The sequence below is a fragment of the Macaca fascicularis genome, chromosome 5 (genome assembly GCF_037993035.2).
Source record: "Macaca fascicularis isolate 582-1 chromosome 5, T2T-MFA8v1.1".
Classification (NCBI taxonomy): Eukaryota; Metazoa; Chordata; class Mammalia; order Primates; family Cercopithecidae; genus Macaca; species Macaca fascicularis.
The window spans coordinates 57,812,918-57,831,333 of record NC_088379.1 but is presented as its reverse complement, the minus strand read 5'-3'; positions in this window follow the sequence as shown (position 1 = coordinate 57,831,333).

The window sequence follows — 18,416 nt, the reverse complement described above, 5'->3', positions numbered from 1 at the left end:
TTGCCTTATCTGAGCATAGTTTGAATAGTTGGCTGCCCTTGATTGGCCGAAACTTAGTGATTGGCACAAGAGTAGATTACAGTCTGTTTACACATCCAGTTAGGTTACAGTTCACTGTGTATGAAGAAACCTTTAGGTTATAGTTCACAAGGTATGGAGAAACCTTTAGACTGAACTCAAGCTGTATAAAGAGACAGCTTTAGGCTAAACTTAATTTAACAGGCTTTTCGGTTGCCTTTGGATTGGTGGGGCAGGGGAAGAATCTAATAGCAGATATTTGCTTTGGAAGGTCCAAAGATCAATTTTGTTTTCTTGCTGTCTTCTCGTTATTTTCTCTTTTTTTTTTTTTTTTTTTTTTTTTTTTTTTTGCGTAAGCTTTACTTGCCTCTCCAGTCCTTTTCTCTATCTTTACTTTTTGATTGACTATAATATGGAATTGAATTTTTTAAAAAAAATCTGTAAAATTTATTTTTAAAAGTTTATTTCTTGGTCTTGCATTTAAAAGGCTGTGAATTGAACCTTTCTTCTTTCTTTAACTAAAAAAAACCTGTAATTAAGTGGCTTTTTGCTTAAATATGTTCTCAACTGATTTTTCTCCTTGTAGGTACCTTAAAGGAAAAAGAAATGTACTTTCAGTACTCTCATTACATATTCAGGCAATCCCAATTTGTATGGACAACTCAGTTGAAGTAACAAGTGACTCTGACAATTTAGAGAAATGAATTAGTAAAGTTTAGTAGCATTAAGCACAGGAGGATTTACTTAAGAGAAAAAGCAGGCAAACTTTATAAACACAAGTTGGAGAACTATCAAGTTCGTACATGTCTGACAGAGATGAAGAATACAGAATAAACCACTGGCCAAATATAAGTTAGATATTTAACACTAACACATAAAATTAGCAAAGAGGATGTTGTGGATTTATATGGAAGAAATCTGTTTGTGAGTCACTGGTTAGGAAATCAGAACCTACTTTCCTATAGATGTTAAATGGTGAGAGTCATTGTTCAGCCTGAGAGGTCCCTCCAGGGCAAGGAACCTTGTCTGATGTATCTTCCATCTCACCCTGTTGCCTGGCATGGAGTCAGGTCTTAATAGACTCATTTCCGTAGTTCTTGGCTTATAAAGTCTAATTAACATACAAGATACCCCAAATTCAAGCCTTTGTCCTGTTTTCTTCTTAACCTACTGATGTCAGATATTTTTCTATTTTGGAACATAATACTGTTGTGGAATATTGTGGAATCATAAGTTACTGATTAAGTTACTGATATTGTAAGTACATTGGTAATATATAACCAAACCCAAAGAACCCTTTTTATTTCGTATCAGTTTGATTTCTTCTGGCCTGTGACAATCAACTGTTTTCTCTCTCATGAAAGCCTCATGAAAATCTCTTTTCTTGAGGCTTCTTATTCTCCTTCTCAATCTCCTTCTTGGAATCTTACCTCTCTCTGCACCTAAATGCTAGTGTTCTTTAGGGTATTATGCTCTCTATCTGCAAGCTTACACACCTATTGGCTAACATGGTAGGCAGAATAATTATTCCCCAAAGATTTCCATGCCCTAATTCCTGGAATCTGTGAATATGTTATATTACATGGCAAAAGGAACACTGGACTTATACTTATGGACCTCAAAATACATATATATATATATATTGGGTGGACCCAGTGTATAACATGGGCACTTAAAAGTGGAAGAGGAAGACAGAGCAGTCAGTCAGAGAGACGCAGGGGAAGAGGCAGGAGATATTTGAGTATGAGAGGGATTCCACTTGCTGTTGTTGGCTTTGAAGATGGAGAAAGAGGACCACACACCATGTGGGTGGCCTCTGGAGTCTGTGAATAACCCTCAGCTGACAGCCAACAGGGAAACACAGGTCTCAATCTTAAGTCTTCAAGGAACTGCATTCTGCTAACAACCTGAATGAGCAAAGAAATTGATTCTCTTTTAGACCCTCAGAAAGTAACTTAGCCCTGTCAACACCTTGATTTTAGCCTACAGAGATCTATGTTAGGCTTATGATTTGGGAACTTTAAGATAAGAAATGTGTATTATTTTAAGCCACTAAGTCATGATAATTTGCCACAGCAACAGTAACAAACTATTGCAGCTAATGACTCTCAAATTTAAATTACTATCTCAGATCTTTCTATGAACTATAGTCAGTTGCCTATTGAATAGCTTCTCTACAGTATCTGGCTGGGACCTCAGACTCGTTACATTGAGATGAAACTCTTTTCCCTAAAACCTGCTCATATTTTTTTCTTGATGTTGCTCCTAACCATTCAGACTCCTTAGCCAGAAATCTGGGGGTCAGTATAAACTCCTTTTCTCATATGCTATTTCTCTACACATCCCTACTCTATATAATTGATACCAAATCGTTTTGATTTGGAGTTTATCACTGATTTAGGTCAAGCTCCCACCACTTCTCACTTGGATTTATCAGGTAATCTCCCAACACATCTTCCTGCCTCTGGTTAAAATGTCTTGGTAACTCATTCTTGTGTTCTATGAAAGTGACCTTTTCAATCAGATTATGTTTCTCCTCTACTTCATGGTTTCCCATTGCCATTTCAGTAAAGTTCCAATTTCTAAGCATTGCACACAAGGCTCTTTATGATCTGATTCCGCTTTCCTCCCCAACTCATTGTGTTCCTTAAAACATACCATGCTGTCCAGCTGTATTAAATGGCTTGCATTTTCTTGAACATGTGCTATGTATGCCATCAGTACCTTGTACATACTTTTTTATCTGACTGGAAGGCCCTCCTTTCTTTGTTTCCCTAACTCCTACTTCTTCAGTCTTCAACTGAATTGTCACTTTAGTTAGGGGCTCAGTAAATGTTGGTTTAAAGAGTAAATGAGAAGAATGCCGAAGAATAAGGATTGTGAACCACTGAAGTGGATTTCTGCACGAATTTCTGGAGTCTCTTTCCCTAAAGGACAATTTTAGATGGCAATGTTTCTGGAATAGTTTGAGGGTAGCCTTTTGTCGGTTTTATGTAAATGCTAAGAAGAGAGCATTTGAGTTTGATATTTGGAGTAGGAGTAGACAGGAACTCACTAAAGAGTTACTTCAGAAGAGAAAGTCATTATGGATGATGGTCTCATGTTCTTATCTGCAAGAGGGATTACCCCTTTTAGTTTTGCTTCCTATTTTTTAAAAGCTAAGATTTCCTGTTCCAGAAAGAGTGAGCTTACATTAAAAAGCATTAAGTATCTTTAGTTTTCTTTTAAATTTGACTTATGTTCTGATGATAGTTACTTCCTGGGGGTTTCCAACCTTGGGAAAAAAGTTAATAACATTTTTTTAGGTTTATTATAAGAACTATAGTTTAATCAATATAAAATGTACAGCGCCTTGTGTGTAATTAAGTAGTTAATAAAGGATATCTATAAATTGTTATAAATTATCATTATTGCTAAGCATTTAAAAATGATCCACCATTTTGCAGAGACTTAAACATCACCTATATCCAGAGTCCCTGCTGTGGCATGTTAGGTCACATGTTTGAAAATGAATGGAAATGGCAATTAAGGAGGAGCAAGGAACAAGTTTTTGTTTCCATTTAGTTGAAGGAAGCTTATCAAGGAAGAATCTTTGCAGCTCTTAAGAACAGAAGATAAATAAATTGGTAGCCTTAGTGGAGACAAAGTAGAAAGAGAGACAAATTCACAAAGATGAGGAGGTAGATAATGAAGGAAATGAAAGGTAAGAGGTTTACTTTTGAGGAAAAGAAGGATGGATAGTGGAGACAGAAAAAAAATAAGATAGGCCGGCATGGTGGCTCATGCCTGTAATCCCAGCACTTTGAGAGGCTGAGGCAGGCGAATCACTTGTCAGGAGCTCAAGCTCAACTGGCCAATATGGCAAAACTCCGTCTCTACTAAAAATACAAAGATTAGCTGGGCTACTTGGGAGACTGAGGCACCAGAATTGCTTGAACCTAGGAGGCGGAGGTTGCAGTGAGCTGAGATCATGCCACTGCACTCCAGCCTGGATAACGGAGCAAGATTCTGCCTAAAAAAAGAAAAAAAAGAAAAAGGAAAGAAAAGAAATAAAAATAAAAATAATAAGATATATAATTGTGAGCTATCACAAGAATGCCATTAAAACTGTGTTAGTTGGGGGAACCGCGAGCTCCTCGCGGCTGGGTGGGGACCGTCCTCGCAGTGGTGGCCTCCACCCTGGCCTCCCGCTTAGCCGAGGCTTCTGGAAGGATCGCAGAGTGTCTGTTGATGCAAGAAGCCGGGCCCTGACTGGCGGGACAGATTCGCCCAGCCACTCAGCAGAGCATCTGTAGGTCGGAAGTGGGGGTTGTATTGGACTGTGCTTTTTGTCTAATGATGTTAGACACATTTGGCCCAGGAATTGCTAACAAACATACAGTGCAGTGGTGGCTTAAGAAGTTTTGCAAAGGAGAAGAGAGCCTTGAAGATGAGGAACGTGATGGTGGGCTGTGGGAAGTTGACAATAACCAATTGAGAGTAATCATCGAACTACATGAAAAATTACAGAAGAACTCAGCATTTACTATTCTACAGTCATTAGGGTCATTCGGCATTTGAAGCAAATTGGAAAGGTAAAAAAGTTTGATAAGTGGGTGCCTCGTGAGCTGAGCGAAAATCAAAACTATCGTTCTGAAGTGTAGTCTTGTATCCTACGCAACAACAGCAAACCATTTCTCAATCGGATTTTGACGAGCAATGAAAAGTGGATTTTATACGACAACCAGCTCGGTGGTTGGACCAAGAAGCAGCTCCAAAGCACTTCCCAAAGCCAGACTTGCATCAAAAAAGGTCATGGTCACTGTTTGGTGGTCTGCTGCCGGTCTCATCCACTACAGTTTTCTGAATCCTGGCGAAACCACTACATCTGAGAAGTATGCTCAGCAAATTGATAAGATGCACCGAAAACTGCAAGGCCTGCAGCCGGCATTGGTCAACAGAAAGGGCCCGATTTTCCATGACAACACCTGACTGCATGTGGCACAACCAACGCTTCAAAAGTTAAAGGAATTGGGCTGTGAAGTTTTGCCTCATCCACCATATTCACCTGACCTCTTGGCAACTGACTACCATTTCTAGCATCTTGACAACTTTTTGCAGGGAAAACGCTTCAACAGGATGCAGAAAATGCTTTCCAAGAGTTCTTTGAATCCTGAAGCAAGGATTTTTATGCTACCGGAATAAATAAACTTATTTCTCATTGGCAAAAATGTGTTGATTGTAATAGTTTTGGTTTTGATTAATAAAATATATTTGAGGCCGCACGCAGTGGCTCACGCCTGTAATTCCAGCACTTTAGGAGGCCGAGGCGGGCGGATGACGAGGTCAGGAGATCGAGACCATCCTGGCTAACATGGTGAAATCCCATCTCTACTAAAAATACAAAAAATTAGCTGGGCGTGGTGGTGGGCGCCTGTAGTCCCAGCTACTCGGGAGGCTGAGGCAGGAGAATGGTGTGAACCCGGGAAGCGGAGCTTGCAGTGAGCCAAGATTGCGCCACTGTACTGCAGCCTGGGCAACAGAGCCAGACTCCGTCTCAAAAAAAAAAAAAAAAAATTAAGTTTGAGCCTCGTTACAATGATTTAAAATTCGCAGTCTGGAAATTAACTTTTGCACCAACCTAATATTTCTATGGTAAATCCTTGCAAACATGAAAACAATGCATTTGGCCCAGTGCTTTGTGGTTGTGTACTCTTTTTCTTTCTTTTTTAAATAGATGGCATTGGCCAGGCATGCTGGCTCACGCCTGTGATCCCAGCACTTTGGGAAGATGAGGTGGGTAGATCACCTGAGGTCAGGAGTTCGAGACCAGCCTGGCCAACATGGTAAAACCCTGTCTCTACTGAAAATACAAAAAAATTAGCTAGGCATGGTGGCGGGCGTCTGTAATTCCAGCTACTTTGGGAGGCTGCGACACGACAATCATTTGAACCCAGGAAGTGGAGGTTGCAGTGAGCCAAGATCGTACCATTGCACTCCAGCCTGGGTGACGAGTGAAACTCTGTCTCAAAAAAAAAAAAAAAACAGTTGGGGTCTCACTGTGTTGACCAGGCTGGTCTCGAACTCCTGGCCTCTGGTGATCCTCCCATCTTGGCCTCCCAAAGTGTTAAGATTGCAGTCATTAACCACTCCACCCTGCCTGGTTGTGTACTCTTTCAAAAATTAAGTTTTTAATATTAAATGCTGCTTCTAGATATATTGTAAAAATTCACCTATCAATGAGTTTTTTAATTAAAAACATTGCAATTGTACTAGACTTTAAAATAAATACTAAGTAGTAATTTAGGCTTCAATGTTAGTTTATAGTTTTCTCATTTCTTTCATTTAATAGCTCTGAAAATGAAGCAGTTACTTCCATTTTCCTGAGGTGCAGGAACTGTGGCCCAGATAAGTTAAGTGACCTGCACAATGTTATATGTCCAATAAGTGAGACTGGAGCTCTGATCTAGTCCCTTTGACATTAAAGTTTGTGCAGTAAACCAGCTATGTCAGTTTGCCACATTTGTAATAGCGTTCAATCAATTTTCACTTAAAGGTTTAATATTAAAGTAGTAGCAAGAATTCATAACCTTAATTGGCTTTAATCGCTTTTCTTCCCCTGAAAACAGATGCATACGTACACATGCACACAGATTGCTTACAGTATCAGCACATAGTAGGCCTTTGCATGTCGAGGTCCGTGCTGTGGTGCCTTTTTTTTTTTTTTTGGCTCGGTGTTTTGACTGCAAGTCTTTTTGGATAGAACTTTATAGTTAGAAAGTAGCTTTCTAACACTTGGATGGGTTTTATAGGCACAAAAAACAAGTCTTATACTAGCTGTAGTTTATTTTTTGAGTTCTTATTAATGAGGAGCATCCACTTTTGCATTGACAGTGGTTTCAAGATTGCTTTATCAGCCTTTAAAGGATTCTTGACTAGGTGTGCACATCAGAACTGCCAGGTCCCCAGTGGTTCTAAAGCAGTAAGCTTTGAATGGGCTCTGGCATCAGCACTTTTACTGAGCTTCACAGACAATTCTGATGCATACTCCAGGCCTGAACCACTGATCGATTTGAAACATGCATAACAAAGCAAAAAAAGTTTTGTTTCACCTTTTGAAATACAGTTAGCTCTTTTACCATGTCGGAGATTATTCATTCAGAGAGACAGGTCCTTGCTCCGGTGTGGCCCTTGTGTGTGTGCATTAGCTCAGCACCTGCCCGCACTGCAAGCCCCAGTAGGATGTGCCTTGTCCTTCCCTGTTTCAGCCCTTAACACAATACCTGGTACAGAGTATGTAGTGGGCATCTGTTGAATGAATGCTTTTCCCAGTAGCAGTGTATTCATACAATATTAATGCAGTCATCCCCTGGTTTACAGATAAAACTGAAAGCACTAAGTGCCCAGTGAGTGAGACCCAGGTGTTCTTCCTCCACCCCTAGTGGTCCCCTGGGCAGGTCTTTTTTTGTAACACCCACCAGTCTGTTCTGTAGTCAATCATTGATTGACTTGTCTGTGAACTTGAGAGGAGGAACTGTTTCACAGTTTCATTAGCACAGAGTAAACATGTTTGCCATGCAAGGTTATTTTACATCTGCATTTAAGTGATAAATGTTGAGTCAGTGAAAAGTATTGATTAAACAATAGTTGTAAATGCGCTAGGTTTTTCAAATCACTAATATCAAGTGGAGATTGTTTGTTTTTTCTTGTAAGGGTATTGCTTTTGCGATAGCATAAATAATGGTTTTCCTTTTTTGTAATGTAAATTAATTGCTGGCAACTTTTGTATTCCCATAGACCGGGGAAGCTTAATTGCCTTTATAAGTACTTATGTACAACTTTGTATCAAATTTTCTGTAATAGTTTATGCTTTATTACTATATATGTACTAAGATTTTATCTGACTTCTGTTTATATCGTTTGTACAATTACATGGTTGTAAAATAAACTTTTAAACTTCAAAAAAAACTGTTAGTTATGACAGTGCTAGCTGCTATAACACAAAAATGCTGAAATATCAGTGGCTTAACACAAAAGTATTTTCTGCTTGTGTTACAGCCTGGTAGAAAAGTTCCTGTGGCCGGGCGCAGTGGCTCACGCCTGTAATCCCAGCACTTTGGGAGGTCGAGACCATCCTGGCTAACACGGTGAAACCCGTCTCTACTAAAAATACAAAAAATTAGCCGGGTGCAGTGGCCGGCGCCTGTAGTCCCAGCTACACGGGAGGCTGAGGCAGGAGAATGGCGTGAACCCGGGAGGCGGAGCTTGCAGTGAGCTGAGATCACGCCACTGCACTCCTGCCTGGGCCACAGAGCCAGACTCTGTCTCAAAAAAAAAAAAAAAGAAAAGTTCCTGGTTAGGCAGCTCTCTTCCTTATGAATAACTAAATTCTTAATTACAACATTAGTCATACCCAGGGACAATTTTGCTTTATTCTTCATGTTATGTAAAATGCTCACCTACTTAATAGTGCCCCTTCCTGCATTTAAAAAGGAAATGTACAGGGCTAAAAGTAAAACTTTTTCTTTCTTTTTTTTCCCTCCTACTGAGGAAGGAATAACTTCCACAAGGCCTTTCCAATCAGTAAATTAGGTCCTGTGTACCTGAGGACACAAAACAAAAATTAGGTTTTGTGTCCTCAATTCAGAAGGTCCTGTTTTGGTCATCTGGACATCTTACAGCTGATAAATGAATAGCAGTAGATCATTTTCCATCCCATTTAAACTCTTCTTCTTAAATCTATGTTAATCAACATAGATTTTTATATGGAGAAAAATGCAGATTAAAATATTTGAGGAGAAGCAATCTTGAATGGAAGGAGACAATGGGCGAGAGGAATATGGAGAATAAATGAAAGAAGGAATACTGGGCTGGATCTGGCTTGACACTGCTAGAGTCTCTCTAGGCCTGGCATCATGGGAATTTGGTAGATTTACTCTTTGAAGACTGTTCAGTCCTGCTCACTGCCAGGACTTTAATGAGGCTTAACTATAATCCCTTTCTAACCACTATCCTACCTGTGCCATGTTACAGTACGGATAGAGGCACAGTTAATAGAGCCAAATGGTTTCCTAGAAATTTCCCACAGCAAAGATAGTGGTTGCAGATGTCAATTCTGCCTTTAACCTTGTAATTTCAGTCATTGCTATTATCATAGATAATTTGTGCTATCATAATAATTTATGCTATTACTATAGATAAAAAGTAAAGGTATACGAAGACATATATGGCATGGACCCTTTACCTCTCTGACCTTATTTTCTATACTTAACCCACTCAGCCCCAGTCACCTCTGAGCCATCCTGGTTTTCCTCAGGCATGATAGGCAGGCTCTGTATTCTAACTCAGTGTTGTCCAAAATAAACAAAATGTGAGCCACATATGTAGTTTTAAGTTTTCTAGTAGCTCCATATCAAAAGACAAAAAGAAGGAAGTGAAAATCATTTTAATAACTTATTTAACCAAATATATATTAATGGGATGTTTCACCATTTTTTAAATACTATGTGTTTGAAATCCTGTGAATATTTTACACAGGCAGTAGCATTTCTCATTTGGATATGAAATTTCCATTAGAAATACTTGATCTGTATATACACTTTATAAAATTTATAGTTGAAATATAGATTTACATGCCTGAGTTGTTTCAAATATACTTAAAATTTTTCCTATAAATCAATTATCAGTTTTTAAATTTAAATTAAATGCAATTAAAAATTTGTTTTTATAAACCAAATCACATTTCAAATGCACAGTAACTACATGTGGTGGCTAGTGGCCATTGAACAATACACTTCCAGCTATTCTCTCTGTAAGGAATACTTTCCTGCAGCTAATCACTTGTTTAAGTCCCTTACCTTCTTCAGGTTTTTGCTAAAATTCACTCTCTCAGTGAGGCCTACCTTGATCACTCTATTTAATACTATAGTGTGCTCCAACTCCCCACACTTCACATTTCTTCATTCTTACTTTATCTCTTTCACTGCGTAATTACTAATTTATTATTTTCATTGTTTATTGCCTTCCTCCTTTTTTTCTACTACTTGATGGACGTAAGCTTCCTGGAGGCAGGGATTTTTCTTTTGTTCACTGATAACATCCCAACACCTAGAATAGTGCTTGGCCTGTGGTAGGTGCTCAATAAACATTTGTAGATAAAACGTAATGAATGAATGAGTCATTGTAAAAACTTATTACAATTAGAAATAAGTATATACTAGATTCAAGATATAATTCAGAAAGAGTTAAAAGCATTGCTGAGCAAATCTCTCTTAACTAAATCTTGAATATATTCTCTGTACCTTATACCATTTTAAGCTGGAAGTAATGGGGAGAGAAATGAGTAGTTTAAAATGAGATTAAAAGAAGCTTAAATCTCTAGTTAGGAAGACAAGATTCACAAAAAGAAAATATGAAAAAATCCTGAATTTTGCTGAAAAAATTAGAAAATGGACTTACAATAAGGTCTCTCTGGTTGTGCCATATATATTCCTTTGATGAGAATTTCCCAATAGATATTTAAGTAGTAATATATATGTGTGTGTGTGTGTGTGTGTATATATATATATACAGTAGTTATGTATTTATATGTATTTAACAGAGACGGAGAACATAAAAACAAGAAAGTTAAAAGTATTATAAAGCCTGCACTTGAGAATTAGTTTAAAACAATGATAGTGAAAAATAGAATAATTTTGGCATTAGACATTGAGTTTATACAAATCTTTTAGAGATTCATGTATTATACAAAGTTCTGAGGAAAAAATATTTTGAACCTAGAATTATATACTATCCCAACTGTTCATCAGATTCACATTTCAAAAATGAAAGCACTGAAAATGTTTATCTTCCATGCATCCTTTTTAAAGAAATACTTTCAGAATATATTCCTACAAAACAAAGATAAATCAAAAAGCTGTAGATACAGTAGCATGAGACAAAAATTAAATTAAAAAAAAAAACACACTGTGGAATACAAGAAATGGAAAAAGTACCCAGGGATTCCATTGAAAGATTTTTTAATCTCCTAGTTGTTGGCCTGGAGAGCAGTTAGTCCAGGTTAGAATTGGTCTTCAAGAATAAGAACAAAATGGATTCCAAGCAATAGAATTGGAAATAGAAGCACATTAGGTATGTGATGGAGACAAATATTACTTTTCCCAACAACCACCACGATCACCACTACCATCACCACCAAAAAAGGCACTCAGAAACTAAAGGAAAAATAAAAAATTTTAGTGATCTAAATATGAAAGAAACAAAAGTGGGGCACGATTTTAAGGGATTAGTGGAGTATGGGAAAGGAGCATTCATTTGATCTTGACATAAAAATGTTTTGAGTGTGAATAGTGATCATGACATTGAAACAGCGGAGATGGAAATAAAATCCTAACTTATGTCTTGTCTTTATACTAAAGAGTATACACCTGATTGCAATAAACTTGCAGTAAACCATATTTTTTTATTTTTAATTTTAGAATAGACCTGTACTGAAAGCATGGCTACAGAACAAAAAGCAAATGTTATTACATTTTGACAACATAAAGATAAAAGAACTACTGATGGAAATTGGGAGGTGAAAGGCAGAAAGGAGATGAAGGGAAGGGTATCAGTGCTAATGTCCTCTTATTACAAAATGAGTACCAAAAAGAGAATATTGAAAGTGGATGCTATAAAATATACTAACAATATTGTTTCAATTATCAGTGTTGGTAGAAAGATGGGAGTTGGAATATTGAGTAAATTGGTTTTTTTTTTTGAGACAGGGTCTCGCTCTGTTGCCCAGGCTGGAGTGTGGCGGCGAGATCATGGCTCACGGCAACCTCCACCTCTCAGGTTCAAGCGATTCTCCTGCCTCAGCCTCCCGAGTAGCGGAGATTACAGGCACCTGCCACCATGCCTGGCTAACTTTTGTATTTTTAGTAGAAACGGGGTTTTACCATGTTGGCCAGGCTGGTCTCGAACCCCTGAGCTCAAGTGATCTGCCCACCTCGGCCTCCCAAAGTGCTGGGATTACAGGCGTGAGTAATGGTAGCCATAGTGGTGGTGAGTTCAATCAAGGAGGGAGTGTTTGCAAAGCAAAAATTGTGAGGTGCACCTCTTACCACCACAAAGTTCAAAAACAAACAATTACAAATATGGCGGGCTCACTGAGTGCTTTTGTACTGAATCATTTAATCTTGTGCATTTGTATTATTATTGTATGCTTTAGGAATTTTTATTTTACAATAATTTGTATTCATCCATTCATTTCCAAACCTCTCTCCTAACATGCCCATCTGTGGGATGTGGGAAGAAACCAGAGTCCCTAGTGAAAACCCACACAGACATGGGGAGAATGTGCAAGCTCCACACAGACAGTGGCCCTGGCTGAGAATCAGGTTTTTTCTCATTAATGTTATAATGAAATGGCCTTATTCAAGGACCTCTTGAACCTCCCACACTCTGATACAACCCTCCAACACACACACACACACACACACGCACACACACACACACTCTTGTTGAAATCATTGTCATAGAGACTCCTGTACTTGATGAGAATGCGTGTCTCTCACTGCAATGGGGGAAAGAAAGTTGAGAATTAAAGCCTAGAGACCTAAAATCTACCAGTAGGATGTGTCCGCAAATATAATAATATATTACATTATAATGTATACATATACTAGTATGTTGTATTATATAACATCAATATATTAAATATAATAAAGCAATATAATCATTATATATTGAATGTTGTAGGGATAATATGCATTGTTTTGAAACTACTAAATAGGTATGTGTTTCATTCCCTTTATAAAGTCTGTCTGTACTCCAGTAACCTTTAAGATTATCCTTAGTGGTCTAAAGGAAGGAAAAGGTTGATAATGCCAGAACAAGATAGGATTATCAACATAGGATAAAGACAAAAGAAATAGCACATAGGAAGTATGCCTAACAGGAATTGGGATTAGAAGACCTGATTCTAGAACGGAGAAAAGGAGAAAAGAGAATTCAGACTCCTGTGGCTCCTCTGGACTGAAACCCTAGAAGGGGTTGATGTAGGGGTTTAGAAACACAGTAGTAATTTTCAGGGAATCCTTTAGCAGCAGAGATTTTTTCGTTTCATACTTCTTGTGTTACAGGATCTTTGGGGTGTTGATTTTCTTCCCCTGTAAACCTCTGTTGCCAGTGGGTCTTTTGCCCGAGTTCTCGTCCTGCGTCCACAAAGAATGAGGTATGCAGACAAATGAAGGGTGAGGAAGAAGAAGAAGACAAATGAAGGGTGAGGAAGAAGAAGGCCCTGGAGAGGGCAGCTCCTCTCTGCTCTCTGGTCATCCTGAGGTCTGCTCCTCTCTGCAGGCAGGTCGTTCGGCAGTCTCTGCAGATCTCTGAAGCTATTAGCAGAGAGGGTAGCTCCTCTCTGCTGCTGGTCATCTTGTCGTCTGCTCAACTCTGGCTGAGCCCAGCTATTTATGGGCCTCAGAGGAGAGGAAGTGCATGCTGTTTGGCCCATGAGTGGTCATGGGCAGGCCTGGAAAAGGCACCAGTGTCCACCCCAGTCAGTGGAGCTGGCAACCCGGCCCCCAGCCTTCAGGCCCTCCCTGAGCTGACAGAGGGACCTCACTGGAGACCCACCCCCTTCCACCTCTGCCTCCCACTGTTCATGATGCCTGGGCTCAGCCTGACTTTGCTCCAAGATTGGAGTGGGAGCCAACAGCAGGGAGAAGCCAAGCAGTGGGAGCAGGCACTTCCAAGCTTGTGAGGACAGGGGGAGCCTTCCCAGGTCCCCAAGAGTACAGGGATACCTGAGTCTGCTGCCATAGTTTGAGCAATTGCACTGCTGCCCAAAAGGGCAGGGCTCCTGCCTGCTCTGTGGAACAGGCAGCCCTGGCCACACCTTCCTGCCACAGCTGGGATGATGGTAGGCCAACCGGAGTGGCTGCCACCATCACTTGGGCGTACTGGAGAATTTTTAAGGTCTCTTAGAAAAAGCATTATATTTAACAAGTTGAACATAACAAAGTAGAATGAATTGAGAAAGGACAAAAGATCCTCTCCAGTTTTCTAAAATCAAAGTTGTCATGATAGAATTCCTAGGTTTCCCTTGGGCTTAGGGAAGGTAACTGGGGTACAAACAAGTTTATGATCTTCTGTAAGAAGATGCCCACCAAGGGCAAGGGAGTGCATCTTGAGTTTGTGGGAGGGCCACCGAACAGGGTGAGAGGGCATGGAAATTGTTTGTCTTTAGAATGCCCAGTGCCAGAAGGCTATGATGAGGCAATTTAGCAACCAGGTTCCCAAAATCTATAAAAAATACTAAGTTACTGAGCTAGCAATTGAACGTCACCATTGCTGGAGACCAGACTAACAGCTAGAACTAACAGAACAAAGAACAAACTACAATTTTTCCCAATGTCAGAATGTCATAGTGTGAGGAATCATGTGCAAAAAGGAGTATGTATTTCTCTTTATTAGAAATCAACTTAGTTCACAAACCCCCATGTTAACAGTAAAAACTAATGGTAAAAACACTTAATATTGTCAATTAAAATTTAGTCACTTCTAAGTTGAAACAGTTTTCTTTGAATAAATATTTAAATTCAGAGTTCTTTTTCTTCCTAAGAGCAGTGGCCTGCCATTGGATAAATACCTTGTTCTGGTGCTGACCTCTAGCGGTCATTGGCCTTCCCTGAGGTATCTGATCCTGCTTGGTCTTTGGATGATAGAAATTTGCATTCACTACTGTAATGTCCTGCCTTGGCATCCAGTCCCTAAGATATAAGTACCTTGTATTTATCTTACTACAACTCTAGGCCTCTTTGGCTCACCTAGTTCTCTTTCCTCATCTTTCATGGAAGATCTTTCCTTATCTTCATTTTGTGTATTTCGTTTTCTCCCTGAAATACACAAATTTCAGGGAGTATGTAGGCAAGCTAGTTTTTGTTGTTATTTGTTAAAATTTGCTTTATTTAGGTATGATTAATATAAATAAAATTCACAAATTTGAAGTGTACAGTTTTGTGACTTTTGACGAATGTGTATCATCATGTAACATCTACTACAATCATGATATAAAACATTTCATCACCCAAATAATGTTCCCTCATGCTCATATTGTGGCATGTATTAATAGTTTATTCTTTTTCAAAGCATGGTTATTGAGATATAATTCACGTAATTCACATACAATACAATTCATTTAGGAATATTGGATAAAGAAAATGTGGTACATATACACCATGGAATACTATGCAGCCATAAAAAAGAATGAGATTATGTCCTATACAGGAACATGGATGAAGCTAGAGGCCATTATCCTTAGCAAACTGATGGTAGGAACAGAAAACCAAATACCACATGCTCTCACTTGTAAGTGGAAGCCAAATCATGAGAACACATGGACACAAAGAGGGGACCAACAGGCACTGGGGGCCTACTTGAGGATGGAGGGTGGGAAGGGGAAGAGGATAGAGGATCAGAAAAAAGTAACTGTTGTGTACTAGGCGTAGTACCTGGGTGATGAAATAATCAGTACAACAAACCCCTCTGAGACGAGTTTACCTATATAACAAACCTACGCATGTACCCTTGAGCCTAAAATAAAAGTTTAAAAGAAAAGAAATTCATTTAAAGTATTCGCTTGTATGAGTTTGTTTTTAAGAAATGAAGTCTCACTCTGTTGCCCCAGTGGCCTGGAACTCCTGGGCTCAAGTGATCCTCCTTCAGCTACCCCAACCACTGTGCACGGCTTAAATAGTTTTTATTGTGTGTAAAGATTTGTGCAACCATCACTGCAGTCATTTTTAGAACTACTGATACATGCAACAACATGGATAGATTTCATAGTGTTATGCTAAGAAGTTAGTCATAAAAAATGACATACTGACTGTATGATAATAGTTACATGTCTTGCTAGGAAAGGCAAAACTGGTGACAGGAAGATCAGTGACTTCCAGAGCCTTGGGTGAAGGGAGGAGATTGACTACAAAGGACATGTGGTGACATTTTGGGGAGATGAAATGTTTTCAGTACTCTAAAAAGAAGCCTAGTACGCATTAACAGTCTTCCTTACTTCCCCATTATACGTCCAGCCCTAAAAAAAAAAAAAATTAATCTATTTTCTGTCTCTATAGATCTGTCTGTTCTGGACATTTCACGTAAATGTATCAGTACTTAATTCCTTTTTTTTTTTTTTTTTGAGACACAGTCTGTCTCTGTCACCCAGGCTGGAGTGCGGTGGCGCTATCTCAGCTCACTGTAACCTCCGCCTCCCGGGTGCAAGCGATTTTCCTGCCTCAGACTCCTGAATGACTGGGATTACAGGCACACGCCACCATGTCCGGCTAATTTTTGTATTTTTAGTAGAGAGGGGGTTTCACCATGTTAGCCAAACCAGTCTCAAACTCCTGACCTCAAGTGATCCGCCTGCCTCGACCTCCCAAAGTCCTGGGATTACAGGCATGAGCCACTGCATTTGGCCTTAATTCCTTTTTATGGTGGAATCATATTCCACTGCGTGGGTATATCACAGTTTGTATATCCATTTACTAGTTGGTGGACATTTGGATTGAAATCTAGACCACTTTTTGGCTATTATATTTATAGATAAGACTGCTGTGAACATTTGTGCACAAGTTATTGTGTGAACATACCCAAGATGTAGGCCTCAGAGTGGAATTTCTGGATCTTGGGCATATACCCAAGATATAGTCCTAGGAGTGGAATTTCTGGATCATGTAGTAACCCTATGTTTAACATTTTGAGGACGTTTGTTTCTTTTTATTGCTGAGTGCTATTTCATTTGTTTGTCCATTTACCAGTTGATGGACATTTGGGTTGTTTCTACCTTTTGACTACTATGAATCAACCTGCTATGAACATTTGACAGGTGTGAGCACACACTTTAATAATTTCTTTTAAGTATAATAAATTCCTGTAAGTAGAATTACTGGGTCACATGGTAAATATATAAGTTTATGAAAATTGCCAAATTGTTTTTTTAAAAATAGCTGTATCATCTTGCATTCCCATCAGCAATTTATGAAAGTTTTGGTAGCTCCGTACTCTCATCAACATTTTATGTTGTTAGTCTTTAATTTTAACCATTCTAGTGGATGTATAGTGGTTTTAATTTGCATTTACCTGATGCTGATAATGTTGAACATCGTTTTCTACTTATTTGTCGTTTATATATCTTCCTTTGTGAAGTGTCAATTCAGATCTTTTGCCCATAATCATTCAATAAAATAAAGTAATCATTTTATCCTTGCTTGGAAAAGCTACAGTTTTTATTCAATCCAGTGTAGCTTAGTCTGCATCTACCATGGAACTGAATGTAGATGGAGAAAAACACAACCATCTTAAGTGGTTTCATTTTAAATTCAAGTAGGCCCTTAATGCAGCCCAGCAATCATAATGCATTCACTCTTCTCCTTTTCTAGATGACTGTTTCATTCTTTCTCCAGTTTCTTCAGATCTCTGTCACTTAAACCATCATCTTTTGTTACTACTTTTTTGAGAAAATTGAAGCAAGTAGAAAAGAATTTTTATTGCAAGCACTTCTTTCCGGTATCTGCCAATATACTGTGCCTTTCCTCCTGTTCATATTATATGAACTGCTCCTGCTCTTATCTAAGCCCACCTCATCTGCTTGTATGCTATGTCTCATCCCCTTTTGCCTACTCTAGAAGATTAACCCAATCATTCTACCCTCTCTCTCCTATATTATTAGTTTTTTCCTTTATCTACTAGATCATATCCAACATGCTGGTTTTTTTCTGTCTTTAAAAATCTTTCTGGCTGGGCACAGTGGCTCATACCTATAATCCCAGCACTTTGGGAGGCCAAGGCGGGCGGATCACTTGAGGCCAGCAGTTCAAGACCAGCCTGGCCAACATGGTGAAACCCCATCTCTACTAAAAATACAAAAATTAGCCAGGCTTGGTGGTGGGCAGCTACTCAGGAGTCTGAGGCAGGAGAATCGCTTGAACTGGGGAGGCAGAAGCTGCAGTGAGCCGAGATAGGGAGGTGGAGGCTGCAGTGAGCTGAGATCATGCCACTGCACTCCAGCCTGGGTGACAGACCGAGACTCTATCTCAAAAAAAAAAAAAAAAAAAAAATTTCTTGGACTCTTTTCTTTACCTTTTCCCCAGTCCCGCCATCAAGCTACTGCCTCATTCCTTTTATGTCCTTTATAGAAAAACTCCTTGAAAGAGTTGAAGATATCAACCACCTCCAATGTCTCCAATTCCTCTTTTCATTCTTTCTTAGGCCATTCTTACCAGGCTTTCATTCCCACTGTTCTATCAGACCTGTTCTTATCAAAACTTTCAATGTCCTCCACATTGCTAAATCCAATGGTCAGTTCTCAGTCCTCATCTTACTTGACCTATCAGAAGCTTTTAACACCTTTGATCTTTCCTTTGTTTTGAAAATAT